Source organism: Stenella coeruleoalba (assembly GCF_951394435.1).
Source record: "Stenella coeruleoalba genome assembly, chromosome: 2".
NCBI lineage: Eukaryota > Metazoa > Chordata > Mammalia > Artiodactyla > Delphinidae > Stenella > Stenella coeruleoalba.
Window position 1 is genome coordinate 25221856 of NC_137147.1, and position 14494 is coordinate 25236349.

The window sequence follows — 14494 nt, forward strand, 5'->3', positions numbered from 1 at the left end:
GCGCACCTAGAGCCCGTGCTCTGCAACAAGAGAAGCCACCACAACAATAAGCCTGCGCGCTGCAATGAAGAGTAGCCCCCGCTCGCCACAACTAGAGAAAGCCCGCGCGCAGCGACGAAGACCCAACACAGCCAAAAATAAACAAATAAAATAAATAAATGTATTAAAAAAAATTATACCTCAACTAAAGAGAAAGAATACACCCTTATTTAAAAACAGGATCTCTGCAGAGATAGTTAGTTAAAATGAAGCCATACTAGATTAGGGTGGGCCCTAAATTCAGTGACTGGTGTCCTTACAATAAGGCTACATGGAGACACACAGAGAAGAAAACCATGTGAAGACAGAGGAACAGACAAGCAAAGGAACACCCAGGGCTGTCAGCAACCACCAGAAGCTGGAAGAGGCAAGGAAGGATTCTTCCCCAGAGGCTGCAGAGGGAGCGCGGCCCTTCCAACAGCTCAATCTTGGACTTAGAGCCTCCAGAACTACGAGAGAACAGATGTCTGTTAAGTCACCCTGTTTATGGTCATTTGTCACAGCTGCCCTAGGAAATGAATACAATAGGTCTATGCATTTGTGTTTGTGTACTTTGAGGTGTGTGTATCAATGGGTTTTGAATGTGTGTGTATCTGTGTATGTTTTGGCGGGTATTTGGATGTGCTTGGGAAAGTGTTTATGACTGTAATTTTTTTTTTTTTTTTTTTTGCGGTACGCGGGCCTCTCACTGTTGTGGCCTCTCCCGTTGCGGAGCACAGGCTCCGGACGCACAGGCCCAGCGGCCATGGCTCACGGGCCCAGCTGCTCTGCAGCATATGGGATCTTCCCGGACCGGGGCACGAACCTGTGTCCCCTGCATCGGCAGGTGGACTCCCAACCACTGCGCCACCAGGGAAGCCCTATGACTGTAATTTGAATTTGGGGTGCTTGTGTGCGTTTTGGGGTGCATGCGTGTTTACGTGTTCATATATGTGTAGTTGAGTTACGTGTGTGCGTTTATGTATGCGTGTATGTGTGTTTTGGTGTGTTTGTGGGCATATGTGTATACAGCCAATGATCTATCTCTAGGGTCTCGCTCAGCCCTAACATTCCAGAAGCCTGCCCTGGGGCCCCTGCTGTGGAGGCTGGTCTCCAGAGGATGCAGGCCAGTGGTCGTGGAGAGGCACTAGCTTCAGGGTAGGTTGGAGCAGCACCCCGTCTGGCCTAGAGCCACCTGGGAAAGAGGAGGTCCGTGGGGAGAGTGTCCTCCATTGCGCCTGTCCTGTCGGCCTAAGGGTTTCAAGGTCAGGATGTAGGTCTAGCAGGAGCCATACTCTGGGGGCCTAGCCTGACAGCCTTCTTGGAAGCCTTCGGCAGAACAGAGGCCCCTGAGAGAGAGACCCCCTCCCGTGAATCTGAGTTACTTTGAAACATTAGAGCAGTGGTTCTCAAACTTCGGTACGTCAGCATCACCTGGAGGGCTTGTTACACCACAGATGGCTGGGCCCCACCCCAGAGTGTCTGATGCACTAGGTCTGGGGTGGAACCTGAGAATTTGCGTCTCGAGTAAATTCTTGGGTGATGCCGACACTGCTGGACCTGGGACCTCGTTTTGAGAATCACTGTGTTAGACCACACGACAGGGGATGGGGTTCCTCTTCCCCCTTGCGTAGGCCTTGCAGCAGGCTTCCAGCTCTTTTAGGACAGGCCCTGGACAAGTCAGGGCTGGCAGGCTTAATCCTATTCTCACAGTCTGTCTCTCACAGTTACCCACCTGTCACTCAGGAAATCATTTATTCAGCAAAATAATGGGCTCTGTTCCCTGCACTCAAGGCACTTACAGTCTAGGCACAAGATTCTGGTGGGTACACAGACCCCCAAAGAAACCACGACACGTCTGCATAAGTGGACTCAGGAGGGCTGCTGAAGGGATGCTGGGAGCGTTGAGGAGGAGCCCGTGACTGAGCCTGGGGCAATCTGGAAAGGCTGCCTGGGGCAGGTTCCAGCCAAGGCAGCTCTTAAGGGAAGAACAGCAGTAGCTACACTAATTGAAAGCTTACTGCCAGGTACTGTGCTAAGACTTTGCAAGCATGAGCTCTTTCAATCCTCACAACAATCCCCAAACGGGAACTATTGTCACTGAAGGGAGATCTGAGCCCAGTCTGCAGCCTCATTCCCAGTCTCGAGGATCTATGGGGATCCTGACCTGAAGGAGGAGCTGTGGTGTGGAGGCCGGGGCAGGACATTCCAGGAGGAGACCATGTGTGCATCCCTGCAGAGAGGGTGGTGGGCTCAGATTGTGTCCAGGCCTTCCTGCTGGAAAGGCACCACCCCTCCGTCGGGGCAGCAGACTAGGGAGGGACAGCCCACTGGCTGCCTTGCTGCCTTGGGCAGGAGCTGGACAGAGGCAGAGGGAGGGTGCTCTCTCTCTGAGTGCAGCTGCTCCAGTGAACGGTGGGAGCCTCATGGCAGAGGCTGCAGGTCTGCCTCACATGGCTTCACTTGGCCGGGGCCAAAGTGCGGACACAGGGGCCTGAGACTCCCAGTGCTGCAGGGGTGCGGCCCGCTATGTACAGACTTGTCTGTGATGAAGTTTAGCCCTGAAGACAGGCTGAGGGGTGACTGGCTGGCACAACCTCCCTGACTTCGCGTGGCCCCCAGGCAGTCTCTGTGTGGCTCTAGGGGTCCCTGACCTCCTCAAGTAGAACACAAGCCCCCAGGCCAGGGGCCAGCCTCCTTACAACCTTGCTCCTGCCCCTTGGGTGAGGGGTAAGGAAAGCCACTCTGAGCCATGCTAAATGAGTACTCAAATAGTGACCTGAATCCAGAGGATGGAGCCAGAGGAAATGAGCTCCAGCCACAGCAAAAGGTATTCTAGTTAGAAACCAAGAAGCACTGGCCTAGGATGCTCACGAGAGAAGAGAGACCTTCTTCTGGGGAAGAAGAGGGGCCTAACCTTGTGTCTTTGACAGTTCGCCTGTCTGGGAAAAATATGGTGGGGAGTTCTCTCTCCCCTTCCTTCACTAGCTTCTCCATCAAATCTCACCTACATTTTAGTTCCTTCTCTCCTTTCCTGCTCACCTCCCATTTCTGCCTTCTTTGTCTGAGTAGGCAAAGGCTCTCTCAGCTTGTCTCAGTGTTGCTGCGGGCCTTTGAGCCTGGGCACACTCAACTCAGCCAATGTTCACTCAGCCCTGTATCTGCTGGGCTCTGCCTGTCAGGTGGGAGATCAGACAGTTAAACCAGTGCCCACACCCAAGGCAGCGTAAGGGCCACGCAACGAGAAAGGCACAAGCCAAGGTGATGGGGCTAAAAGACCACAGCCTCAGGGGCCAGGGAAGGCTTCAGAGAAAGGCACGTGGGATTCCTAGGCTGGCAGAAACCAGTGGGGGCAGGGGCGGTTCAAGCAGAGGGGACAAGTGAGTGGAGAAGGGAAGCATAGCATGGAATAGTCCAGAAATAGCAGGTAGACTGGCTTGGCTGCAGAAGTGGGGTGGGAAGAATCTTGTAAGATAATAGGCAGGTTGGGGACCATGAGGTCCTGAATTTCAGGCTGAATGATTTGCACTTGATTGTGCAGGCAGTAGGGAGCAATTGAAGGTTTCGGAGGAAGAGCATGACATTATCTGGGCTGAGACTGGAAGGGATTCTAGATTTTGCTCCTCTGTTAGGAGCTCCCGAAAGGCACCTGGCCCTGATTCTGAGTCCACAGACTTCTCAGGGGTTCCCAAGGGGATCAGACAACTGGTGTCTCAAATGTCACCTTTTTGGTGAGGCCTATCCTGATGACCTCATTTAATAACTCAATTTCCCAGCACTCCCCAGCCCCTTTTCCTTCTTTGTTTTCCCATCACATTCATTGCCTTCTAACATACTTCATCCATGGTTTATGCTGTTTATTGTCTGCCCCACCATCATTAGAATGAAGGCCTCTTGAGGGCAGGGTCCATGTCTGTTTTACTTGCTGCTGAATGTTCCAGTGCCTAGCATAGTGCCTGGAATCCCAAAAAATCCATTCATGTGTGGAATGAATCAAGAGAAAAATACCACCCAGCATGAACCAGCACAGTCTGGTTTGTTTCCTCCCTGTCACTTCGCTCCTGGCTTCCTAAGCTTGGCAGTGCCTGAGTGGAAAAATCTCTGAGAAAATCAGACAGAATTCTGCTTCTTCCCTGCTGCGCCTCTCACCCTTGCCAGGAGTCTGAGAAGATTTGGACTGTTCCTTCTTCCTTATGCTGCCCAAAATGCCACCACTTCCCTTCATCTTGGAGTGGGGGCCAGTCGAGGAAAATTTCAGTTAAGGGAAGCAAGAAGCTTGCAGGACTAAGGCAACCCCACTCAGTAGCCTGGAAGAACAACTCGGATGGACTCATCAGAATAACTGCACATTAACGAGCTTCCAGCACTGCATGCGCTATACAGGGGCTCTAGGCATTTTGTTCCATTCTGACCGCCCATCAGCCCTATGGAGTGGGAATTATCCTCCCATGTTACAGATGGAAAAATAGAGGCTCAGAGAAGCTAATGGATAAGGCCAAGTTCTTCCCACCAGGTGAGGAGCCCCATTTTGAACATGGATCTATCCTCCTCCAGCCCAGTGCTTGCTCTTCCATGGCACATGGCCTCTCTTCTGCCGGACAAGCAGCTGAGATGCGCGGAGCAGAGCGGAGCTTGCCGAGTTCTCTGTCCAAGGTACCACATCATGGGTGGTCTCTGTTGGCCTCGGGCTTCCCACCTGAGCTATGGAAGCTGAAGTTTTGGCCACGTCCCAATGATGAACGAGGACAATGACGTCACACCTGCCACCTGGCCTGAGCTCATCAGGGTGTGAACACTGCCCGTTCTGGCCCGTGGCCAGGCGTCCTCTCCTCACTCCGGTGTGCACCATGAGAGCTGGAGTCCAAAAGAGGGCTCCCTGGCTTTGCGGCCCCAGCAGATGCAGGGAAACCAAACCTACCCCTGTGTACAGATCTAGCTCCCCACCAGTGGGGAGGCCAAAGAGCTTGGATCAAAACCCCAGCTGTGGGTTCCCAGCCGAGGAACACAGTTAACCTACCTGGAGGGTAGAAACTCTCTCTCTCAGCAAACATTCAGCAGTCACTAAATAGGCAATGGGGAGCCATGGATGATTTTAGAGCAGGGGAGTGAGATGACTGCGCGGTGGTTTAGGGAGGGGAATCAGGCAGCAAAGCATGGTTGGGGGAGAACAGGCTTTCGTAATGATCAGAGCTAACGTGTTAAGCACTCGCTTACTGAGTGCTAGAGTTGTTTCAAGTGCTTTACAGATATCAACTTTTCTCTTCATAGTAACCCTAGGGGGTAGTACGTTATTATTCCCATTTTACAGATGAGAAGACTGATGTGTAGCGAAATTACAAGGCTAGTAGGTGGTGGAGCTGGGAGCTGAACTCACCTGGCTCCCAAGCCTGCCTTCTTTACCATTGTTTGATGCTGCCTCTCACAGGGATCTGGCTTGGGGGGAACAGGGGTCCAGCATGCCCTGGGCAGTGGGCAGGGCCAAAGGAAGAGAAGTGAAACGCTGCCTGCGGTTTAGACTGCTTGCCTTGGAGGGCTCTCACAAGGCCAGACCAGGAGAGTACAAGGGAGATGTGAACATCAAGCACTTTGATCTGAACTGAAAAGAACTATAGCTCAGATCACTTTTATTGATAATAGCAACAATCACAAGGTTCTTGGCCAAGAGCCCATACAGGATAACTTCTTTCATGGAAAAGAAATTTTAGAGACTCTCAGACAAAGAAATCTTATCACAGTTATAGCCTCCCTTGACTATCCAATCCTTCCTTGGTTTTATGTATTCACTTATTTACTTAAATAGGAGAGAAAGCCTCACTTTGATGTTAACCTGGCTTTAACATCTTCTAGCTTTGGAGGTCTGATCACCACCAGCGTCCCTTGCGCAAAGGAGGATGAGTTTCTGGGAGTCACCAGGTAGATGGAAGGAGAGGGAGGGAGCAGGGGCTCAGGGTGGCTGAGGCCGTGTGGGGAGGAGGCAGCTGCACCCAGGAAGGGCCCTGAGACCCAGGGCTTCCTGTGCTGTTTTAACAAGATTACGCTTGATTCCTCTGAGATGTTCGCCTACACCATTTTAAATGACACTATTCGTATAAGTAATGCTTGAGAAGTTAAAAGAAATTGAGGTTGGAACATATCACTGAGTCCTTCCAGCTCCAACAGTCTATGAAGATACCATCTGTCTTAACCTTTTCCCAAGGAAAAATTGTCAAGAGGCAGGGAACTCTCAGAAGAGCCTTGTCAGGCTGGGACTAGGCCCGTTCCCAAACTGGAGTCAGCTGGGCAGGAGCCACTCGGGACTCAGCTAGCAGCTCGGGCTGGGGGCATCCTAACCAGAGCCAGAGAGTCTTTGGCCCCTTTCCCAGGTCTCAGGAGCCAGGGTCACCTGGGACAGTGTCCTTCCTGGCCTCTCCTGTTAGGCTATGGATTTAGGAGGGCTGGGGAGGGCCTTTGCTCAAGCGTTGACTAGACAGCCACGGGCCATGGGCTTGAGGAAGGAGCTGGTGGTAGGGGCTTTGCCCTGCTGGGCAGGATGATGGCAACAGCACCTACCTGGAGCAGCAGGTGAGGTCGGGGACTCAGGAGATGGGCTGTCACTGGCCCTCCCTCCTCTTAATCAGTCCTCAGGTGCTTCCAAGCGTCCCAGCTGAGTCCCTGCTTAATTCCTGACCACAAAGATGGGTCCTCCAAGGCTCTGTGGCACAGGGACAAAGAAGCGCTCTCAGGGCAGGCGGGCATGGATTCCAGTCCTCCCTGAGCCTCCCTGTGGCTCCTCCCCCAGCCCAAGCAGGCCAGGCCCCTCCCAGGTCCAACATGCTTGTCAGCATGTTCCCACAAGGCCTGACTCAGGGGAGCTCTGATGGGGTGAGGGACACCGAGGATGCAGCCATGACCCCCAGTCTGCCCCCCACCTCCACATCCAGCTGCCTAGCCCTGGGGTGGCTGAGCCAGGAAGCCATCCTTCATCGCAGATGGGCAAGGGCCCAAAGGGAGGGGGACCATGGACAGAACACTGCACTGGAGTCCCGGCACCTAGGTCTGCTCTGCTACTTCCCCCTGGTGAGCTAGAACACTCCCACTTTCCCTCGGTGGGGTGGAGGTTTCAGCTAGATACACAGACACTGCCTGCAGGGCTGAGCTGGGGAGATCAGAGGGACCCATAACCATCAGGTGACTTCAAGTACGACCAGGATCATCTTGGGGTGGAGGTCTTGCTAAACTGCAGGTTTAAGGGCCCTATCCTAGCCCATCTCCAGGAAGGTGCCTGGTAACATGCATTTTAACAGGTTTCCCACGTGAGTGCAAATGAACTAGGACTCGCTGCACTATGTGCTGGGAAAGGGTCTACAAGTCCAAGGATGAAACTTTGATCACACGCATGAGGGGGTCATCAGTCCCTCCCCTAAAAGCAGCATCATAGGAGCCCAGTCTCTGCAGCAGACTCGTCAGGGGCCCTGGGCAGCCCCTGAAAACCTCTCTGGGTCTCATTTTCCTCGTGGACAAAATGCAGATTGGAGATGACCTCTTGGGCCCTTCCAGGTGTAAAATTATGAATGTAAGGAGAGGTGAACCCACTGAGAAGTAAATTTATAAAGAAAGTTCAGGGAGCATTTTAAGTAGTATTCTCCCTGTATAAATAGTTTTTCTTAAATTCACTTTTTGAATTCTGAAAATAACATACTTACGGTGGGACAAATCAAACCATTCAAAATAATGCAGAATGAAAAGTCTCCCTGCTATTCCAGACCTCTGTTCCACTCCCAAACATAAACATTGTTAACTTTCCTGTTTGTTTTCTACAAGGATTTTTCCATAAATATTGACAAATATATATCTATGCCTGCATCTTTATTTTAAACCCAACCAGGACCATATTCCCGGTACTCTATCTTTGTCTCTTAGTTAGTATACATCACACATCTCTGCATACCAAGAGGCAGATCCTTCATTCCTGTAGCAGTTCATAACGTTCCACTGAAGGACGCACTATGATTTACACGAATCTGTCCTTGTTGGTGGACGTTTAGATTGTTTCTACATTTTTGCTGCACAAACAAAGCTGCAGTAAACAGCTTTGGTTATACATCTTTGTGCATAAGTGTGAGGTTAGCTGTAGGATAAATCCCTAGGCGTAAGGAGTCAAAAGTTAGGTGGATCTAAAATTCTGATATTGCCAAATTGTCCTCCAAAGACGATGAACCAGTTTGCGCTGCCCAGCCACGCGTGAAGAGTGCCTGTTACCCACCCCCACAACCCTTGACAACACTGTGAATTATCGAAGTTTTAAACTTTGCCAATATGCAAGTTGAAAATGGCAACTTGTTTCAATGTGTAATTCTTTAAATATCAGAAAGGGCAGGCATTATTTTCATGTTTATTGATTGACTGACCTTTGCATTTATTTTTCTGTGAACTATGTTCTTTCTAATTTATCTTACTGATTTTTAAGAGGTTTTTCTAAATTAAGGCAATTAACTTTTATGTGTGTTACAAATTGTCATTTGTCTCTTTTTTTAACTTTATTTATGGCATCTTTTGTTTACAGAAATTTCAGATTTTTCTGTAGTCAAAAGTATTTCCTGGGGCTTCCCTGGTGGCACAGTGGTTAAGAATCCGCCTGCCAGTGCAAGGGACACAGGTTCGACCCCTGGTCCAAGAAGATCCCACACGCCACAGAGCAACTAAGACTGTGCGCCACAACTACTGAGCCCGCGTGCCACAACTACTGAAGCCCACATGCCTAGAGCCCAAGCTCTGCAACAAGAGAAGCAACTGCAGTGAGGAGCCCGTGTACCACAATGAAGAGTGGCCCCCGCTCGCCACAACTAGAGAAAGCCTGTGCGCAGCAATGAAGACCCAACACAACCAAAAATAAATAAATAAAACAAAATAAATTTATAATAAAAAAAAAGTATTTCCTACTAGAGGATCCTAAAAATATTTGCCCATGTTTTCCACTAGTATTAGGATTTTTTTTCTTTTTAATCTTTGCTTCTTTTTAATTTTCTTTCTAGAATTTATTTGGGTGTTTCAAATGTGGTAGGCCAGCTTTATTTCTTTCTCCAAAGGGCTAATTGTCTCAAAGTCATGTTTGGATAATTCATTTTCTGCCCGTCACCCCTCTACATTCAAAATCTCAGTTTAACTACATATTAGGATAGACAACAAAGAGTCAAGTGCTGAGTCAAATGCCAACTTCATTGGATCCAGGAGAAGTTACCTCACCTTCCTGTGCCTCAGTCTCCTTGTCTAAAAACGGGGTTAACCGAATTATGTAGGGGAAAATATAGGGGAACAAAGTATTGTGGGGATTTTCAGGCAGTTCACTAAGAAAAATATTATATTATTTCTATGGATTTTAGGATATGTGTGGTACTTGTCAGCTTTCTGACACATTATTTGATATAATTTCATTTCTCATTCTAAATAAATAAATATTTCTAACTTTGGGAAGAAATGAGGACAACAATAGCACCATCTGCTTAGGGTTATTATGAGACCTCAATGACTTATTTCAGAAAAAGGATGTAGAAAGATGAAACTATGAGACTCACCTTCGCTGTAAAGACACACACAGGCTATAAGTGAAAGGACGGAAGAAGATATTCCAAGCAAATGGTAAACAAAAGAGACCAGGGGTGGCCACACTTATATCAGATAAAACAGACTTTAGGTCAAAAGCTGCCACAAGAGACAAAGAAGGATATTATATAATGATAAAAAGTCAATTCCCCAGGAAGAAATAACAATTATAAATATATATGCACCTAACAGCAGAGCACCCAAATATATGAAGAAAGCATTGACAGAATGGAAGGGAGGACTAGAAACACAATAATAGTGGGAGATTTCAATAAACCTCTTTCAATCATGGGTAGAACAACCAGACAGAAGATGAATAAGGAAACAGAGGACTTGGATATATTCAACACTATAGACCAACTGGACCCAATGGACATATATAGAACACTCCACCCAACAGCAGCAGAATACACCTTCTTCTCAAGGGCACGCAGAACATTCTCCACGATAGATCACATGTTAGGCTACAGGTGAGGGCCACAGAACAGTGCCTGGGACATGGGAATTACTATATGTTGGTGATTACTATTATCATCACCACATAGTAAACGTGCTTGGGTCTTTGTCTAGATATACTTTTTTGTTTCATTGATCTGTGAGGCAGTTCCATCACTTGACAAATATCTATAATTATGTGTGAAGCCCTGTTCTAAGTAAGTGTTGGGAACCAGGAGTGAGCGGCAGTAATAAGAGCTGTTCCTGCCCCCTCAGGTTAGACTCACTTCTAGTTATTTTTAGCACTTTTACTGATATAAAAAATATTTTTTTCATTTTATATATATATATATATATATATATATTATTTTTTTTTTTTTTTTTTTTTTTTTTTTTTGTGGTACGCAGGCCTCTCACTGTTGTGGCCTCTCCCGTTGCGGAGCACAAGCTCCGGACGCGCAGGCTCAGCGGCCATGGCTCACGGGCCCAGCCGCTCCACGGCATGTGGGATCTTCCCGGACCGGGGCGCGAACCCGTGTCCCCTGCATCAGCAGGCGGACTCCCAACCACTGCGCCACCAGGGAAGCCCCATTATATTTTAAAAGAGGCTAAAGTTTATATACAGGAAAACGATACATTTTTGTTCTTAATACTTATTAGCAGTCATCTTAGTATATTCCATTATTATTTCTAATAGTTTTTCAGTGGACTATCTTCTTTTTTCTCCAGATGGCCAATCTCATCATCTACAATTTAAATTGATAAACTGGCCTCCTTTTATAACTCACATTTTCAAACTTTGTATTGGCTTGTACTTCTAGGGAAGTGTTAAAGAATGAAGGTGATGGTGGTCACTTGTTCCTTGTAGGTATGTCTTTGTACACCCATATACACATACATACACAAACACATAAAATGTTAAGCTATACCCATCTATTCCTATTAAGTAAGAGTTAAAATCAGGGACATATGTTGAACTTTATCAAATGCCTTTTAAGTATTTTTAGCATTTTTGGAGCTGCTTATATGATTTTTCATCTCTTTTGAACTGTTAGTTTGTTCAATGATATTAATAGTTCTCCTAATATTGAATCTATATCTCTGGAATATAACCCCACTTGCTTGTGGTATATTCATTTTTTAAACATAAGGTTGTGTGAGTCTGTTTCTAGTAATTTATGAATTTTGCACCAATATTCATAAATGAGATTTTTTGTAGTACTTTATCTCTTTTTTGTGTGTGTGCTGTTTTTGTCAGGGTTGTGCTGGCTTCATAGACTACTCTGGAATCTTTCCTTCTCTGTGATCTGGCACAGTTGGTGCAGTTTAAATAACATTGGAATCATCTCTTCCTTGAAGCTTTGATAGAAATTAAGAGCTATCTAAACCTGGGGTTTTTGGAGTGGAGTTTTATGAAAACTCAGTTTCTTCCATGATTATTGGTCTGTTGGGGTTTTCTAGTTCTTCTGGGGTCAAACTGATGATTTGTATTTTCTCAGAAAACACTCAGTTTCAGATGGTTTTCAACTTGCATGTGGTCGAGCACAGGATCCTTAAAGAATTCTCTCTGTTTTCTCTGTATCACTGGCTACTTCTCCAATTTAATGTTCAATGTTATGTTTGGCTCATTCCTCCCCCAACTCACATTAGATTATCTGGACTTAAAAAAATCATAAAGTGACACATGATTTTTTTTTTCCAGGAGCCTATTTACTATGTGCACAGCCCATAAATAGAGGAGCTAGAATGAGGGGTGAGGATGAGGAAAGTAGCAGGGGAGGGGCAGCTTGATAAACATTTGAAAAGTGCAAAGAGCCTGCCCACCTACTCCCTGGCCTTGAACACCCTACATCTCCTTTCCCCAACTCCCCTCACCCAGTTAAACCCACCAACTACCACCCTTCCTTCAACACCCAGCTGTCACCTCCTCTTGGAACCTTTCCTGATTTCCCTGGGAAACGTCAGCACCTTTCCTCTGACATCCCAGATTACTCAATTTTTTTTTTAATTTTGAAAAATTTTAGACACAAAAAAGTTAAAAGTATAAAACCAACAAAATTAACAAATGTTAACATTCTGTGGACCTAATCAAACTTACAAGCTTTTGCACAGCAAAGGAAACCATAAAAAAAACAAAAAGACAACCTATGGAATGGGAGAAAATATCTGTAAATGATGTGACAGACAAGGGCTTAATCTCCAAAATATACAAACAGCTCATACAACTCAACAACAAAAAAACAAACAACCCAATTGAAAAATGGGCAGAAGACCTTAATAGACATTACTCCAAAGAAGACCTACAGATGGCCAGTAAGCACATGAAAAAGATGCTCAACATCACTAATCATTAGAGAAATGCAAATCAAAACTGCAATGAGGTACCACCTCACACCAGTCAGAATGGCCATCATTAAAAAGTCTACAAATAACAAACACTCGGGGCTTCCCTGGTGGCACAGTGGTTGAGAGTCCGCCTGCCAATGCAGGGGACACGGGTTCGTGCCCCAGTCCGGGAAGATCCCACATGCTGTGGAGCAGCTAGGCCTGTGAGCCATGGCCGCTAAGCCTGCGCGTCCGGAGCCTGTGCTCCACAACGGGAGAGGCCACAACAGTGAGAGGCCCGCGTACCGCAAAAAAAACAAAACAAAACACTGGAGAGGGTGTGGAGAAAAGGGAACCCTCCTTCACTGCTGGTGGGAATGTAAGTTGGTGCAGCCACTATGGAAAACAGTATGGAGGTTCCTCAGAAAACTAAAAATAGAATTGCCATATGATCCAGCAATCCCACTCCTGGGCATGTACCCGGACAAAACTATAATTCGAAAAGACACATGCACCCCTATGTTCATAGCAGCACTATTCACAATAGCCAAGTCATGTAAACAACCAAAATGTCTATCGACAGATGAATGGATAAAGAAGATGCGGCACATATACACGATGGAATAGTACTCAGCCATAAAAAAGAACAAAATAATGCCATTTGCAGCAACATGGAAGCAACTAGAGATTATCATACTAAGTGAAGTAAGTCAGAAGGAGAAAGACAAATACCATATGATATCACTTATACGTGGAATCTAAAATGTGGCACAAATGAACCAATCTACAAAACAGAAACAGACTCACAGACATAGAGAACAGGCTGGTGGTTGCCAAGGGGGAGGGGGTGGGGGAGGGGAAGACTGGGAGTGTGGGATTAGCAGATGCCAGCTGGTATATACAGGATGGATAAACAGCAAGGTCCTACTGTATAGCTCAGGGAACTGTATTCAATATCTTGTGATAAACCGTAATGGAAAAGAATATTAAAAAAATCATGTCTATGTGTGTATAGCTGAGTCACTTTGCTGTACAGCAGAGATCGGCACAACACTGTAAATCAACTCTACTTCAACAAAAAAAAGTTTAAAAAAACCCAAATGTTAACGTTCTGTCATTTTTGCTTCCGATCTTTCTTGTTAAAAGAAGTGTTACAAAGTAGAAGTCCTTTCTTTTCCCCTTTCAGTCTCAGTGCCCTCTCTCTGCTTCTCCAAAGACCAGCACAAGCATGAACTTGGTAGGTATTACAGCACTGCAACATGTTTGTGTCCATAAATCATAGACATTGTTTTGTGATTTTTATTAAAATTAAATTTTCACTAATGGTACTATTCTGCAATTTCCTTTTTCTGCAATATTGTTTTTGAGATTGATGCATGATAATAAAGGATATGTGTGTGTGTGTGTATATATATCAACTTTTTGAGGTATAATTTATAAAACATAAAATTCTCCCATTATTTATATTTTAACTGCTGTTGTAACATCACATTTTTACTTGTCCACTCCATTATTGTAGATATTGAGGTCGAGACCTCTTTTTTTCTGTTTCGAACACTGCTGCCCTAGATAGCCATGGAACCGTCTCCTTATGCACGTGTGAGTTTCTCTGGATAATTATACAGCCAGATGTGAAACTGTTGGTCATAAAGTATGTGCATTTTCACCTTTAATTGCCATTGCCCAAATGTCCCCCGGTGTTTGTACTGCCATTATTGGAGCATCTCTGAAGCTGTCGTCATTATCTGGTGACGTGCCTACCTGCCCCTTCCCCATGAATTACTGGAGGGCATGTATGTGACTGGCACTCAGTGAACACGATAAAGGAAAGGATGAGCTCACCGTCTAGCAGAAGAGACAGACTCAAATGGGACAAGCGCGTTAAAGGCTACGAGACCTCCTGTGGCTGGGATCCAGGGAAGGCTTCATGGAGGAGAAGGCATTCAAATTGGGGTCTGAAGACCAGGGAGACCCTGAACAGATGAGGATGGGGATAAGGGCAAGGACTGGGATGGTGGGGGGAGTGGGTGGGACAATCCAGGGTACATTTGCTTTGCCAGAGTAATGGTTCTTAGCTGAGCTGGGGGTGGGGTGTGTGTGTTTTGTAAAAACTTCAAGGTGATCTGATACCTCCCCT

The 14494-nt window shown here is 46.5% G+C and overlaps 1 protein-coding gene across 7 annotated transcripts in view; it reads right to left on the reverse strand.

Moving 5' to 3' along the window:
• TMEM63C (transmembrane protein 63C) overlaps positions 1–14494 on the reverse strand; it is a 71375-nt gene that overhangs the window by 50987 nt on the left and 5894 nt on the right. For all 7 annotated transcript variants that reach the window (XM_079915058.1, XM_079915060.1, XM_079915057.1 and 4 more), the window contains exon 2: positions 6568–6709. The gene's annotated coding sequence lies outside the window, so the exon portion shown is untranslated. The remainder of the gene's footprint in view (positions 1–6567; positions 6710–14494) is intronic.